At 49.7% G+C, this 17,500-nt stretch overlaps 1 protein-coding gene across 4 annotated transcripts in view; it reads right to left on the reverse strand.

The window, feature by feature from the left end:
- Nucleotides 1–7,612: 7,612 nt before the first annotated feature.
- Nucleotides 7,613–17,500, reverse strand: part of LOC123767765 (uncharacterized) — a 67,377-nt gene continuing 57,489 nt past the window's right edge. For all 4 annotated transcript variants that reach the window (XR_011225687.1, XR_011225686.1, XR_011225684.1 and 1 more), the window contains 2 exons: nucleotides 8,876–8,997; nucleotides 7,613–7,793 (listed from right to left, as the gene is read on the reverse strand). The gene's annotated coding sequence lies outside the window, so the exon portion shown is untranslated. The remainder of the gene's footprint in view (nucleotides 7,794–8,875; nucleotides 8,998–17,500) is intronic.

Raw genomic sequence — 17,500 nt, forward strand, 5'->3', positions numbered from 1 at the left:
CCTACAACCTGCCACTTCACCCACACCACCACCCCCCCCCCCCGCTTCCTACAACCTGCACTTCACCCACACCACCACCCCCCCCCCCCGCTTCCTGCAACCTGCACTTCACCCACACCACCACCCCCCCCCCGCTTCCTACAACCTGCACTTCACCCACACCACCACCCCCCCCCCCCCCGCTTCCTACAACCTGCACTTCACCCACACCACCACCCCCCCCCCCGCTTCCTACAACCTGCACTTCACCCACACCACCACAACCCCCCCCCCCGCTTCCTACAACCTGCACTTCACCCACACCACCACCCCCCCCCCCCGCTTCCTACAACCTGCACTTCACCCACACCACCACCACCACTTCGGTATTTCCCGTTTTGTTTATTTTTAGTAACGTAAACTGCTTTAAGTCCCCCATAACACAGATACGGTTTGACCTCATGTTCTCCATATTTAATCCCATAGTTGCTTTGCTTCCATTCTTACTGCTAAATATCAATGTCCAAAGGCAGTGGTGTCAGGGTCGTAAAGAGGAGCGCTAAGCTCTCCTTACATATCTCCTACAATCCAAACATTAATAGGGATGCCTGTTCATCCAATCCACCCAGAACCACTAGTTCCGCTGTGCGTTCTGAAACTTCAACTGATACAATGTGATTTTTATTATCACGCATAAACTTCAGTCCCACCATAAGATTGATTTTAATAATCCTTCCGTGAACGCTAGAGCAGGTAGAGTAGGCTACTGTACTCGGTATTACTGTATACTACATGTTCACACTATCTGCAGCTGTGGTCCCAGTTCCTGTGGTAGATACAGTCTAGAAGATGTGCTGCCACAGAACTTTGGCTCACTGTTTACTCTACATGTTGAGAGGTTATCTTCAGATGATTTCGGTCCTCGACCAGGCCTCCTTTTTGTTAACCCCCCCCCCCCCTAGCAGCCTGTAGCAACTGTAACTCCCAGGTATCTATTTACCGTTAGGTAACAGGAGCATCAGGATGAAGGATACTTTGCCCATTTGTTTCTGCCTCTACAGGGGATCGAACCCGCAACCTTAGGACTACAAACCCAAAGCGCTGCACTCAGCTGTCAGGCCCATATAGGATGCAATTATCAAAGTCAATCGCCAAGCCATTACGACTATATAGCACTTGGAAGGGGTCAGGATAACGATTTGGGATGGGACGGGGGAAAGGGAATGGTGCCCAACCAATTGTGGACGGTCGGGGATTGACCGCCGACCTGCATGAAGCGAGACCGTCACTCTACCGTCCAGCCCAAGTGGTCGGGTGGCCCATATAGGAGACATTACTAGAAGAAATCTGAAAGCGTCTAGTGCATCACGTGGGAGGACATGAGCGAGCATCGAGAACAGGGGCGAAATTTGGTGATTTCCTCCAAAATGTTACGAACTAGCCTACCTGGACCTTAGATCATTATCGGCCTAGTGAGGAACTCCGGCCAGTTAACAGCTGCTGGCACTCTTAATTAAGGATACGACTGATTAGCAGCAGCACACACAAATATAGTGTTTAGATCAGTTGTTATTCAGCCCCAGTGACAAGGCGCAGTGATAGTGAAATCTGCATATTGAAATTAATACATTTGCTTAACGTACTGTGCGGTAATACAATCTACTTCGTTCTCTACTCACAATCGGGAATTTCTGGTGCGAATCCATGGCAGGACAAATTGTTAGGAGAGTTTACTTTCACCTAATCCACCTGTTTATGCATCAGTCTGCCCCTGGTTAAAGGCGAGATGCTTTACATGATGATTTGTAAAGGGTATGTGAAGGATATGGTTCCAAGGGTTGTTATAGCCGGGGCAAGGGTTGTAGAGAAGCTCCCACAGCCTGTAAAGTGCCCCTGATGGCGTGCGTCTCAAATAGCCTCTGACAAGCAAGTCCAGCTCCTGGCCTGCACGTGTGGCTTAGGGTGCAACCAGCGGAACTACTACTACCAACAGGAGAAGGGGCGAAGGCGTGCCTCTGGCGTCTTAAAACCAGTTGCTTCAGGCAGATGGGACTCGTTAGCCTGGGAAGGCGGCTCATCTAGATGAAGGAAAACCTCGAATTCAAACCTCTGCTGTCTTGCGGCGGCTAAACCCAATCATGGGAAAGGCTTCGGGAGTCAACTCTGAGGAAAAATCCGGAGTCGGAGGCAGTTTGCAGCCGTTTACAGCTACATTCTGGCAACTCCTGCAACGACACTGGTGCCAAGCAACGACAACCATGTACACATGGTTGTCGGATATCAAAAGGATATCATCACCGGCATATGTTAGACTGGCCTTTAGAAACTTGTGTAAGGAATCGTTCAGGACCCTGTATACCACTTATATCAGACCAATCCTGGAATATGCAGCTCAAGCCTGGAGTCCATACCTAGTTAAACACAAGACAAAGTTAAAGAAGATTCACCGGTATGCCACCAGGCTCGTCCTGGAACTGAGAGGTGTGGGCTACAAGGAAAGGCTAAAGGAGCTGAACCTCACGTCCCTGGAAAACAGAAGAGTAAGGGGAGACATGATAACCACTTACAAAATTCTCAGGGGAATTGACAGGATGGACAAAGACAAACTCTTCAGCACGGGTGGGACACGAACAAGGGGACACAGGTGGAAACTTAGTACCAAGATGAGCCACACAGACGTTAGAAAGAATTTTTTCAGTGTCAGTAGTTAATAAATGAAATGCACTAAGCAGTGATGTGGTGAGGGCTGACTCCATTTACAGTTCCAAATGGATATGATAATGATAAGAGCCCAGTAGGCTCAGGAATCTGTACACCAGTTGATTAACAGTTGAGAGGCGGGACCAAAGAGACAAAGCTCAACCCTCGCGAGTACAATTTGGCGAGTACAACCATATCGGCGCCTGCCCTTCCCTTGGGTCATATCGGTGGCGTGGAGAAGGTGGATCTACTGCATGGACAACAGCCGGTTCTCCATAATTACTGCCCAGGTCTGTGCCCTGGAGAGGACACTCTAGCCTCGCCTTGGCGATGGCTCAACACGGGAAGTGACAGTTACCTGTGATAAGCCTACCACTCAATTGGCGTAGATTGAGGCGCCAGGTGATGCTTCCGTCGGTGGGAGAAATCATCCGATTTCATAGGACAGCTACTGCCCGCCTCGAGCTGGGCAGCCCCCAGCCAATAAGGTGCTGTCCCGCCACGGTCCTCCTGCTCCACTGGGTGCGTGGGGCTTAAGCCACAATCCAATAAGCGGATCGTCAACCATGCACCAGGCAAAACAAACACAGCCACCCAGCTCTCAAACTGGGCACGTGGAATGTAAGGACCATGACACTGGGTCTCTTGGAAGATCTGTTGGAAGTGAACGACGCCCGTAAAGAAGCTGTGATCAACAATGAACTGTGCAGGCTCCAGATGGACAGTCATCCTGCAGGAGACACTTCTGCCTGTGACCGGCAGCATATATGAGAAGGACTTTACCTCCTTTTGGCAGGGCAAACCACCAGAAGAGGTAAGGGAGCATGGCGTTGGATTTGCCATCAGAAACAAGTTGTTAGGGTCCATAGTACCGCCCACGGAGGGGTCTGCAAGGATCATCAAACTTCAGCTTCATACAGCAGCAGGAATGGTCAGCCTCATCAACGTCTATGCACCAACACCGACCTCCTCTATCAAAGTGAAGGACGAGTTCTATGATGACCTCGGCCTAACTCGCAGACATATACCCCAACAAGAGCCAGTTTTCCTCCTGGGAGACTTTAATGCAAAAGTTGGTTCTGATCACAGCTCTTGGCCTTCCTGTCTGGGCCAGTCTGGATTTGAGAAGATGAATGGAGTGGGCAGCGCCGCCTGGAGTTCTGCTGTCGTCATGATCTCTGCATCACCAATTCCTTCTTCGACACCAAGCCAAAGCATAAGGTTTCCTAGAGACACCCCAAGTCTAAGCATTGGCACCAACTCGACCTGGTGCTTACGGGGGGTAGCAATCTGAGAAGCGTCAAACTCACCTGCAGCTTCCAGAGCGCAGATTGTGACACCGACCACTCTCTCGTTGTTTGCAGAGTAAAGTTCCAGTCCTGGAAAATCCACAGAGCAAAGGAGGGAAGACCACGCATTAACGTAAAAAAGATCCGTGACCTTCACAAGGTGGAGGAATTCACTGCTGCGCTGGTAAATGCCCTTCCTGTACCACGCTGTGATAGCGCAAGTGAGAGGTGGTCACATTTCAGGGGCGCTATTTTCAACACTGCCACATCCACCTTCGGTAAGTGGCAGAACAAGCCAGCAGATTTGTTCGAGGCCAGTGCAGAGGAACTGTTACCCTTCGTAGTGGAAAAGAGACGAGCTTTCTCATCCTACAAGAACCTGCCCTCAGAAAGGAACCTACAGGCCCTCCGTACTACCCGCAGTAGAGTTCAACAAACCGCGAGGTGCTGTGCTAATGATTACTGGCTTTGACTCTGTTCCAGCATCCAGACTGCGGCCACTGTCGGCAACATAAGAAGCATGTACGAAGGGATCAAACAGGCAACAGGCCCTACACAAAAAAGAACGGCTCCCCTGAAGTCGGCCACTGGAGAGATCATTAAAGACAGTAATCAACAGATGAATCGCTGGGTGGAACATTACTCCGAACTCTACTCCAGAGAGAACTTGGTCAGTGTAGAGGCTTTGGATGCAATCTAGTGCCTGCCTATCATGGAAGAACTTTATCTTGAACCGACTCTGGAAGAAGTTGAGAAAGCAGTGGATTCGCTTTCCTCAGGGAAGGCCCCAGGAGACGACGGGATGCCACCTGAAGTTCTCAAGTGCGCTCGTGCAACACTTAAAATTAAGCTTCATGAACTTCTGTGCCAGTGCTGGAGAGAGGGATCGGTGCAACAAGACATGAGATGCAAAAATAATCACTACAAAAATAAGTGACAAGCGATGTCGACAACTATCGCGGCATCTCCCTCCTCAGCGTCGTCGGCAAACTCTTCGCCAGGGTCGTCTTGGTCAGGCTTCAGATTCTTGCTGAAAGAGTGTACCCTGAGTCACAGTGTGGTTTCCGAGCAGAGAGGTCGAACACTGACATGGTGTTCTCCCCAAGACATCTTCAAGAAATGTGCAGGGAGCAGAGAAAAGCCTTGTACATCATCTTCATTGACCTTACAAAGGCCTTCGACCTCGTGAGTAGGGACGGACTCTTCCAGATCTTGGCCAAAATTGGCTGTCCACCCACCCTACTCAACATGATACAATCGTTCCACAAGGACATGAAGGGGACAGTCGTGTACGACGGCTCAACTTCTGAACCATTCAACATCAACAGTGGTGTTAAATAGGGGTGCGTTCTTGCTCCAACCGTATTCGGCATCGTCTTCGCGATCCTCGTCAAGCATGAATTTGGAACAACCACAGAGGGCATTTATCTCCGTACAAGATCTGATGGAAAGCTCTATAATCTATCCAGACTCCGAGCGAAGACTAAAGTACAGATGCGAATCCTCAGTCAGTTCCTCTTCGCCGACGACGCAGCGATCACCACACACACAGCAGAAGGCCTGCACCAACTACTCAACCGTTTTGCCGCAGCCTGTTCCGCATTCGGCCTGATAATCAGCCTGAAGAAGACACAGGTGATGGGACAAGATGTCAATGAGCTACCTTGTATAAATATAGCAGACTATGTGCTGGAGGCAGTTCACGAGTTTGTGTACCTGGGCTCCACAATCTCAGACACCCTTTTCCTGGACACTGAGCTCAACAAAGGTATCGGGAAGGCCGCAACAACACTGGCCAGGCTCACAAAGCGCGTTTGGGAAAATGCCAAACTCATAATGCACACCAAGGCACAAGTCTACATGGCATGTGTGGCGAGTATACTTTTCTACGGCTCGGAATCTTGGACCCTGCGCTCTCGCCAGGAGAGACGGCTCAATACCTTTCACACGTGGAACCTGAGACGCATCCTTGACATCACGTGGAAAGACCATGTCACCAACAACACAGTACTCTAAAGAACAGGAGTTCCTTCAATGTTCACTCTCCTGAAGCAGAGACGCATGCGATGGCTGGGACATGTCACACGCATGGAAGATGGCCGCATACCAAAGTACCTCTTGTATGGAGAACTGGCATCAGGAAGGAGACCCACCGGAAGACCTCAGCTGTATTTCAAAGACTCCTGCAAACGCGGCCTCAAGCAGATGAAGATCTACGTCAACACTTGGGAGGCAGCAGCTGTGGACAGATCTGCCTGGAGACGCAAAGTGCAGAAGGGACTCCAGCAATTCGAGCATGAACTGAAGAGGCAGGCGGAGGATAATAGACTTCAGAGGAGGTCTCGACCACTGTCAGACGCACCCGCTTCAGCGTTTATCTGCGCTCGCTGCAGTCGGGACTGTCATTCTCGGGTTGGCCTTCACAGCCACAGCAGGCATTGTATCCAACTAGACTACAACAACTAGACACTCCATAACCCCACGGGATTGACGTATGCCTACTATGTGACCAACATGGATTGACTTTAGTATAAAATTTATGTAAATTTGTTGGAGTGACAAACTGCACTGTATGACATGAGTAATTCTAACAGCAAGGGCAAGACAACACCACAGAAAAACTCGCTAGAAAATTTGAGGTTCAAGTTGGATATCTTTCGGCTAGAAAGTGGAAAGGTATAACCAAGAGAAGCTTAATAAAACATTTAGCTGTTATATTACCGTGTAATTGAGATACTTAAACCCTGATACTTAGTCCTATTGAAGGTATACAACAAGATAGGGTACCTGGCAGACCTCAGGGTCTTCTCCATCTCCCCCCATCCAACAAAACCCAAACAAACACGCCCTCATATATCCCCCTCACCCCATTAACACTTCACCGATTTCCTAAAACACACACTTTGTCTCCTTGCAGCGCACACACGCCATTCCGCTATCTCCTCGATCCCTCCCTGCCCACAACATCCCCCCCCCACACACACACAGTAGGCTCAGCAATCTGTACTCTAGTTGATTGACGGGACCAAAGAGTCACAGCATAACCCCCGCAAGCACAACTAGGCGAGTACTTCTGTCAATGTAACCAAAAGGTTGCACACAGACTGTAATTCAGTCATCTGAACATGTCATAAAAATCAGTATCTTAATTCACTATTATTTAAACTAATGCTAAAATACATAAGACTCTGCGCTGAACATTTCCCACCCACAAACTTGGTGAAGGAGGGTCACTGGAGCCGTGTCCTGCTTCATGGGGGCCTCAGAACGCCGCCGACTATGACACTACCGATAAAATAACCACTAATACTGCAGACGATGAGTCACAATAACGTGGCTGAAGACATGATCAAACCACTCTTCAGAAGATGAAGTTTCGACGACGTTTCGATCCGTCCAGGACCATTATCAAGTCGATTGTCGACTTGATAATGGTCCAGGACGGACCGAAACGTTGTTGTCGCCATCTTGTGTTGAGGGTTGGATCATCAACCACTAATACTACAAAGTTTAATGAGTCTAGCAGCAGGCGCCTCTCCTCCAGCCTCGCACAAACACACACTTTTACACATATAATTTATATTACCTCATTACAGTATTAAGGGGAATATCCACTCTTATATACATGTATATGCTTACCGTCTCAACGTCGTCGTCCTCCGAGGTTTCGTCCACATCTTGTGGTAAATTGAGGAAGATTCCAAGGAGTGTTTGAGACGTCTTGTCCCGTGCGCCGACTGACAGACCTGACGCCAAACACTTCCTGATGAGTGTGGTCAGCCGCTCTCGGTTCGTTTCCCATTCTTTCACTCCAAGCGCCCTGCTCTGTACATGAATATTGCGTAAGTGTAAGTGTACCAGCAAGGTAACGGGTTTTTGTAAGTGTAACGTTGATAATTTATATTACACTTGTGCAGTGTTACAATAGACTGGTAGGCATACCAGCCTACTGGTATGCCTACCACCCTTCTACCCGAGTAAGGGGGATGGGGGGGGGGGTATCTTCTTGAGGTTATCTTTTGAGATGATTTCGGGGCTTTAGTGTCCCCGCGGCCCGGTCCTCGATCAGGCCTCCACCCCCAGGAAGCAGCCCGTGACAGCTGACTCAAAGGTATATTCCCAGGTACCTATTTACTGCTTAGGTAACAGGGGCATAGGGTGAAAAACTCTGCCCATTGTTTCTCGCCGGCGCCTGGGATCGAACCCAGGAACACAGGATCACAAGTCCAGCGTGCTGTCAGCTCGGCCGACCGGGGTAAGGGCGAGCGAGAAACCACCACCTACCATGGTTAAAGGGGGGGAGGCGAGGGAACCTCACCACCCCTTACCCCCTCCCCCCCCCCACCCTCTCCCTAACCGAGGTAAGGTCAAGGCGAAGGGAGGGTGGATGAAGCAAGGGCAACGAGGGTGGGGGTAAGAACAAATCCACAAGGGCCGTGTCGAGGATTCGAACCTAAGTCTGAAAGCATCCCAGACGCTGCCTTGAGGCGGGACCAAAGAGCCTAAGCCCCCGCAAGCACAAATAGGCGAGTACTTACTTCCCGTCAATATAACCAAAAGGTTGCACACAGATTGTAATTCAGTCATCTGAAAATGTCATACAAATTACGGTGGAGGTAAGATAACCACTAGTCCTGCGTATATGATAAATATGATAATTATTACCTACAAAAGATAATCACCAATAAACTCTAATCTCTTCTTGGTATTCTGCTCAGCTATCAAAATATTGCGTTACAGGAGGGTAGAAATAGCATAAGCAACTATCCCTTAGAGATGTATTTTATTTTGTCTCAATAAACATACTAGTCTAACATTAATTGCATTACAGATCAAAATAATAACGCCTTAATTAAGGTTAGAATACAACACTAAGAGTTGTGAGGGGCGACGGAGGCACGTCTTACCAGAGGGTTCCTGCAGCAGTACTGTTCCCTCAGGAGGGTTATAGTCTCCTCGAAGTCGTCAGGAGTCATCACGGACAGTTCAATATTGCTGGACACCTCCATCGTGTAGAGTCCCACGCGCTCTATTATAAATGAAATACATTGTAGTTTGCAGGCGGTGAGTCACAATAACGTGGCTGAAGTAAGTTGACCAGACCACACACTAGAAGGTGAAAAGACGACGACGTTTCGGTTCGTCCTGGACCATTCTCAAGTCGACTGTCGACTTGAGAATGAGAATGACTTGAGAATGTCTCTTCTAGTTGGGAATGGTCCAGGACGAACCGAAACGTAATCATCCCTTCACCTTCTAGTGTGTGATTTGGTCAACACATTGTAGTTAAATTTAACTGACCTGTGGCGGGTGTACCCATTTGAATATTGCAATATATCACGATATACAAGGAAAAACAGTAGTCTTAGTTAGGCCTTTTCACACCTATCCCTGGCATCTGTACTTTTTTTTTTTTTTTTTTTTTTAAGATATATACAAGAGTTGTTACATTCTTGTACAGCCACTAGTACGCGTAGCGTTTCGGGCAGGTCCCTGGAATACGATCCCCGCCGCGAAGAATCGTTTTTTCATCCAAGTACACATTTTACTGTTGCGTTAAACAGAGGCTACAGTTAAGGATTTGCGCCCAGTAAATCCTCCCCGGCCAGGATTTACATTTCACACCACCACCTCTTTCACACCACCATGACCTTCCACGTTTATTTTATTTACCTTAATGTATCCGAGGGTCACTTGTGGCCTCTACGAGAACAGGAAGCCGGCTGCTTGCCAAAGGTTTCTCTATGTTTTTATCAAGTTGGATTTTGAAATTCAGCCGTATTTTGGCATCTACGGCTTCGGCGGGTAAGCGGTTTTATGGGTTTATAATACTTCGGATGAAAATGCATCTCCTGTTTTCTGTCCTACATTTAGTCTTGTCGAGCTTGAAACCGTTGGTTCTCGTTTGTGTTACAGCTGACCTTATGTCGTTTTAGACTCTGCTACTGGGAAAAAGTTCCAAGCAGCACGGACTATGGTGTGCCCTTCGTACTCGCTTGGCACAGGAGATGTGACCTTCTCAATTAGTTGTGTGGATCAACATCCTTAAAATTGTTCATTATTTTAAAAGCCTCGACAAGATCAACCCCGTGATGTCTGGTTTGTAGTGTTGAAACCTTGTGGCCCTCAACAGTTTCTGGTACGAGTCTTATGACCATAAGAGAGGATATCAGACCAAAGATGGAGTGCTAGCCTCACTCAAATTTTCAGGAGGAATGGTCTAAGGAACGGGACAGACATTACTTAGGCCTGTCCTCACCAGCCTAAATGCGATAAGAAATATTCGAAGATATAAACAACAATTTTAATAGTTTTCAATTAGTTAAGTATGAAATTAGCATGTTGATGTTCAAATTAGCAGATGTTTATCATAATTTAATTTCTTAGACAGTTGTTTAAGTGATTCGTAATATATTTCCTGAGAGAAGGGAGAGTGGTGGATAGATTGTTGATAGATCAATGATTGATTGATTGATGAAGATTAAGCCACCCAAAAGGTGGCACGGGCATGAATAGCCCGTAATTGGTGGCCCTTTGGAGCCATTACCAGTATCAAGAGCTGATACTGGAGATCTGTGGAGGTGCAACTGCACCCTGCGTGACGGGAGACGTCTCCCGTAAGTAAGTAATTATCAAAAGAAGGCACCAAACCGGGAAGGCTATGTAGCACATCAAATGCGCAAAATAATCAGAGGGCGCTAAATATCACCAAGGATGCCAATACGAGAACAAAAACGCACAAGGCGAACGATATCAAAAGTATCCAAGTCACCAAGAATTCTATTGAGGGACAGGTGACCGCGAGGGGCGGTCGGAAAGCAAGACACACGCTCGTCCTGGAAGTCAGGACATTCAAGAAGAACATGCACGACCGTAAGAGGGACAATGCAACTAGGACAATAAGGAGCAGGGCGGCGCTCCATCAAGTGACCATGGGTTAAGCGAGTATGACCAATACGCAACCTCGCCAGAGCCGTTTCCCAACGCCGGTTACGGTGGAAGGAGGACGGCCACGAAGAAACACAACATTTAAGGGTACGTAGTTTGTTACCAGTAACAGACAACCAAGGAGCCTGCCAACGGGTAAGGACGGAGGAATCGATAACCGGGTAAAAGTCTGAATACTGAATACCTTTACGAGAGATGGGACAAGAGCGGACAGCTTCCTTGGCGGCAGCATCCACACGCTCATTTAAAGACACACCAATATGGCTGGGAACCCAACAAAACTCAACCGACAAATTTACTGTGAACAAGAAACAGCCAATGCTGGATCTCGACAACTACTGGATGAACCGGATTAAAGGACCCGAGAGCCAGGAGGGCACTACGAGTCAACAACAACTACAAAGGAAGACTGACAACGAGAAAGCAGGAGAAGAAGAGCATACAGAATAGCATAAAGCTCCGCTGTAAAGATGCTAGTCTCCGGAGTTAAGTGACACATAAGTGTGATCAGGAAAAACAACAGAGTAGCCAACACCGTCCGCAGACTTAGACCCATCAGTGAAGACAGAAACGGAGCGGGAGTGAGAAGAAAAGTGCTCGAGGAAAAGGCGTTTTAAAACCGTAGGAGGGGTAAAAGCTTTAGTGATACGGGTCAAAGATGTACAAAACCGCGAAAGAGGGACTCTCCACGGGGGCAAAGAAGGAACACGAGGAGAAACATTAGAAATACGAACGGAAAGAGGCCTGTAGGCGAGATAACCGGACAGAAAGAGGGAGGTGGTGAAGAGGAACAGGAACCGCAGGAGGGGTAAAAGTTAAAGCACGACAGAGGCGAGAGGAAGGATGTTGTAAGGACCGCGCAAGATAGCGAAGACAGTAGCGATCACGGCGGTTTTGGAGAGACAGGAAGCCAGTGTCAACATACAAGCTATGGACGGGAGTCGAACGAAAGGCACCAGAACTGAGGCGCAACCCAGTATGGTGCAAAGCATCAAGACGGCGAAGAGTAGAAGGAGAAGCAGACGAATAAGCAGGGCAACCATAATCGAGCTTAGACAGGACGAGAGAGGAATGTAAAGCAAGGAGAGTGCGCCTATCTGCCCCCCAAGAAGTATGGGACAAGACCCGAAGGACGGTAAGAGCCTTAGAGCACTCAACACGGAGGTAAGAGATATGAGGAGACCAAGACAAACGAGTGTCAAGGAATAACCCCAAAAGCTTCGTGGAATCTTTGTACTCGAGGGGATGACCATAAAGTGACAAAGAGGGACGAAGAACGACCCGTTTCCGAGTAAAAGTCATGGCACAAGTTTTAGAAGTAGAGAACTTGAAGCCATGATCGGTGGCTCAAGATGACACGGCATCAATTGCAAGTTGAAGCCGGCGCTGAAGGAGAGGCGAATCATCACCCTGACAGTAAAGGGTAAGATCATCGACAGAGCGGAGAAGACACCTGAAGGAAGAGAGGAAAGAAGACCATTGAGGGCAACCAGAAAAAGAGTAGTGCTCAGAACACTACCCTGGGGTACACCTTCGTATTGCTGAAAAGAGGCAGAGAGAGCAGTACCAAGGCGCACCCGAAAGGAACGACGAGAGAGGAAGCTGCGGAGAGAGAGGGAGATGACCACGAAGGCCAAAATAATGAAGTTGAGATAGAATATGATACCGCCAAGTGGTGTCTTAAGCCTTTTCCAGGTCAAAAAGGACGGCAACAACGGAGGTCCTCGCAGCAAAAGCAGTACGAATATAGACCAAGTTCACCAGGACATCTGTCGCGCTGCGGCACTTGCGGAAACCAATTTGAGAAGGGGAGAGGTGGTGATGGTGTTCCAGGAACCACATCAGACGAACGTTAACCATATGTTCAAAGAGTTTGCAGACACAACTTGTGAGGGCAATAGGGCGAAAGTCCTTAGGGAAAGTACCCAGAGACCCCGGTTTGCGAACAGGGAGGACAACGGCATCGAGCCAGTCCTCAGGGACTGACGACGACTCCCAGATCCGATTATACAGACTCAGTAAATACCGAGACGTGCATGGAGGGAGATGGCGAAGCATGTCATAATGAATACCATCGGGGCCCGCCGCCTTAGAACCGCAGAGGGCCAGGGCAGAACGAAGTTCAGTGAGAGAGAGAAGGGATCATTATAGGGAAGCTGAAGACGAGTGCAGAAATCTAAAGGACGAGACTCAAGGACAGGTTTACGAAGAAGGAAAGATTGGGGAAGATGAAGACCAGAGCTAACAGAAGAAAAGTGGGAACCAAGTATGGAAGCGACCTGCAACGGGTCCGCCACAAGAGTATCATGGAGGTGAAGGACCGGTGAAACATCAGGAACGAACTTACCCGCTATCTTGCAGATACGGTTCCAGATCTGGGGCAGAGGAGTTTTGGACGTAATTGTCGAGACATAAGATGCCCAACATTCACGTTTAGCCATACGGTTGGTCCTATGGGCCACAGCACTCGCTTTCCGAAAGAAAAGAAAAGAAAAGAATCGGTCGTCTGCCTACGGCGGTGCCTCTTCCAGGCTGCACGCTTACAGTGAACAGCCCCAGCACAGTCCGCATTCCACCAGGGAACGCACTTTCGTGGACCCCGAGAGGAAGAGCGAGGAATAGAGCGGAGGGCAGCGTTGAAGATTGTCATGAAAAAGGAGGAAAACGCAAGAGAGAGGCAGAAGGGAGAGGTCAGAGAGAGCAGCACTGAGGGTAAATAGGGTCCAGTCCGCCTTAGCAAACTGCCACCTAGGGAAAGAGAGTAAAGGGCGAAAAGAGAAAAAGGAAACAAGGATGGGGAAATGATCACTTCCATGGAGGTCATCAAGAACCTGCCACGTGAAATCTAAGTAAAGAGAAGAAGAGCAGAGAGAAAGATCAAGACAAGAAAGGGTGCGAGTCCGAGAGTCCAAATGAGTGGGCTCACCAGAATTCAGAAGAGACAGGGAAGAAGAGAGGAGAAACGGCTCAAGGCGGCAACCCCGGGTATTCGTCAGAATGTCACCCCAAAGAGAATGACGACAATTGAAGTCACCAAGCAGGAGCACAGGCTCTGGCAAGGAGTCAAGGTGGTGTTTCAAATCAGGAAGAGAAAGCGGGACACTTGGGGGGAGAAATGGAACAAACTGTGTACCATTTCCCAACAAAGATACGAGCAGCAGAACAATGGAGAGGCGAAAGAAAAAGTAAAAGGAGCAAAAGGGAACATCAGCACGGATCAAGAGAGCATTAGAATTAGAAGCCCCAGCAATGGCTTGGGGGGGGGGGGGAGAAAGGAAGAGCCACGAAAACGACCAGGACGAGCACCAAGCATCGGCTCTTGGAGACAGACACAAAGGGGTGAAAACCGCGAAATCAGAAGCTGGAGTTCGAGGAAATTGGCGTAATAACCTCGAACGTTCCAATGAAGAATAGACATCGACGAGAAGAGAAAGGACAAAAACAGAGAACAAGGAAGAAACAAAGGCGAAAGAGCAACAGAGCACGTTAAAGAATATCAGGGTCGGGATCAGGGTCAGCAAAGTCAGGGTTAGTGGGCATGGGTAAACTGAGCAAAGATGGAGGGAAGGAGGCGGGAGAACAGACCCGAGGTGGGCGAGCGGGGTTTGGAGGAGGAAAAGGAGGAGACAACGGAGGGGAGCAGTCAAGGACAGCAGCTGGAAAAGGGGGGGGGGGGGGCAGAAAGAGGGAAGCGCACCTCAGCAAGGGCAGCAACCGAGAGGGAAGCGGGGGCTAAAGAAACCTCCATAGCAGGAACAGGGGGCGCAACCACCGAAATGGGAGGGGAAGGAGCGAGAGAGGCAGAAGTAGGGGCCGAGGAAGAAAGCGAAACCTTCTTACCCGCCGGGGAGGAGGAAGGAGAGGAGCCAGGCTTATGCTTCTGACTTAAAGAGACTGGTGTCCCAGCAACCACGTACTGGGCAACGGATTCTAGCGTCTCAACAGGAGAAGCTGAACAAGAGCACACATGACGGCCGTTTGGAGAGCGATGACCATCAGCCCGCACCGACAGGCGGCGGGGAGAGTCAAGAGACGGAGGGGAAGGAGGAACGGAGGGAGACGAGGAAGAAGAGACAGGAGACAAGACAGACCAGGTAGAAAGAAGGGGAACCCCAGACAGAGGACCAGGAGGTGGATCCTTCGGGAGAGAACCCAAAGGAACAGAGGAGGGGGCAGTGGGCGTATCAGGGTCCAAGGCCCGGAAACGAACGGTTGAGAGTCTGAGGAAGGTGGGAAGGACGAGGAGAGGAAGAGCGCAACACGCGAGCATAAGAGATATTAGCACAAGGCGGGAGTCGGCGAACCTGGCGTCTCGCCTCAGGAAAAGAAACGCTCCCGGTGCTTCAAGTTGAGGACGGCTGCCTCAAGCTTGTAATGGACACACGCACGGGAGAAGGTAGGATGGGCCTCACCGCAGTTGAGGCAACGAGCCTGGGGAGAAGTGCACTCCGACTTAGAGTGACCTTCACTCCCACACAAAGGACAGAGAGAGACAGTCCCAGAGCAGCGGAGGGCACTATGCCCAAACCTCCAGCACTTGTTACAGAGCCGAGGAGAAGGAATGTACTCCTGGACAGAGCACCTGGCACCAGCAAGAATGACAGAAGGTGGAAGGGTCCTACCATCAAAGGTAATCTTCACAACCAGGAGGGGTTGACAGCGACTACCACGAGGGGGACGAGTAAACGTGTCCACCTGGAGAATAGAATGGCCCTGGGCAGCAAGGATATGTCGAATATCGTCGTGGCTGTCGCGCAGGTCCCGAACACCGGTCGAAACATGGGGCGGGAGCAAAATTGTGCCAACACTGGCATTCAACCGAGCGTTCTTCGAGACCCGAACAGGGGTCTCGCCAAGGCAGGATAAGGCAGCCAAGCGGGAAGCAGCATCCTAAGGAGCAGCAGCAATGACATGTGTACCGAGACGAGTGGGGTTGAAAGTAATGGAGGCATCCATGGAATCGACGAGATGTCGATGGAGGGAGAAATCGTCAAGAGGCGCAGAATCAAGAGGGAGGAGATCAAAATATTTGGCCCACGAAGCGGGACCAAACAAGGCTTGATAGGTAGCAGAACTGGAAGGAATCGAGCGAGGGCGGCCGTGACGAGGACGGCGGTGAGAACCCCCAGAAAGAGAGGGGTTAAAAGGTGCAGTAGTTACAACTAGAGATGGAGCCGCGCCAGGGGACGAGGTAGTCACCAATGGGGGCTTGGGGCTCGACCCAACCACAGAGGAGGGAGGGGAGCCAGGGGAAGGAATCAGAGAGGCCAAAGGAGGAGCAAGGTCGGGGCCCAATGCAGCAGAGGCTACAGAGCCTGGTCTTCCAACACGGACCGACTCGGGGGCTTGGTCGCCCACCCCGAGCAAGAAGGTAAACCAGAAACAGTCGAAATAGGGGTTATCATTACGAAAAGGAATATTCATTCACGAATGTGCCCCCACACCCACCATGGAGCCACAATTAGAGGCAGGACATCCAACAAGAAGCTATCGCCGATCATGCCGGGGCCTCCTAGGGGTGCGTCGTGAGTATACGCCCCACAAACGCCACCTTAAGAACCGACAGTCCGTCGAGATCTGGTTCAGTGACGAAAGGGGGATTGACAATAAAAGGTTCCCTTCGCTCTCGACGTCGGGTACTACAGTTCTATGGGTGCAAGAGTATGCCTTCTCAAGCACCCGGGCGTCAAAATAGAAGAAGTCCAAGGGAAGAACCAGAACAAGCAAAAGGTCGGCAGGAAACGGCAAGCAGATAGGAGAAGAGGGGGGAGAAAAACGAAACAGAAGGAAAAGGAAAAAGGTGCTCAGCATAATTGGAGAGGACGGCAGCAGGAGCACAAGACCAGAAAAGGACAGAGGACTGTCCCAAGGAGCATCACACTTCGGCAGCCGCCCACTAAGCCCCCCTCACGGCAACAACGAGCTGAGCGGGGAGGGGGTGTCTCCCGTAAGATCAATGAATGGATCGGTGGATTTGTAGTTGGATGCGTAAATGCACAAAGGGATAGATTGAAGGATCGATAAATGGATAATTTAGGGGCGGCCCGAAGCCTATATGATGGTCGTGATATATCCTTTGAGTGGAGGAAATTGAGCAGGTGTTTGTGTGTGAAACCTGCAGGCGACTTCGTGTACTGAAGCTGGGACTGTGAGAAGCATTTACAGACACTCCAAGAGGATTTTGGTGGACGACCAAGAGTAGCGCCATTTTGGAGCACCAGTTGGCAAGTGTCCCCACAGTCATTTTCTGCGGCAAGATCCCGTTAGATTGTACTACAGTGTAAGATAGTGAGAGTACTTATCTCGGTCCAGAGAGATACAAGAGTTAGATATGACGGGACTGTGGAGGCATGAGCGACACATGCTCGCTTGCCTGAGGTCAGTGACCGACTGAGGTTGGAGGAGCCCTGACGCATTATTTACCGAAAGTCAATAGTTGGAGACGACTTCAGTGTGGACTCGTCCAGAATGGGGGAGTTCCCACCACGGCAAGACCGGCGGGAGTGATACGTCGGATGACGAGATTAATGTTACAAAAAAATATGTATTTAGGTTTTATTAGAAAACATTATGGCATGGTAATG

This window comes from Procambarus clarkii, chromosome 8, assembly GCF_040958095.1.
Source record: "Procambarus clarkii isolate CNS0578487 chromosome 8, FALCON_Pclarkii_2.0, whole genome shotgun sequence".
In the NCBI taxonomy this organism is placed as follows: Eukaryota; Metazoa; Arthropoda; class Malacostraca; order Decapoda; family Cambaridae; genus Procambarus; species Procambarus clarkii.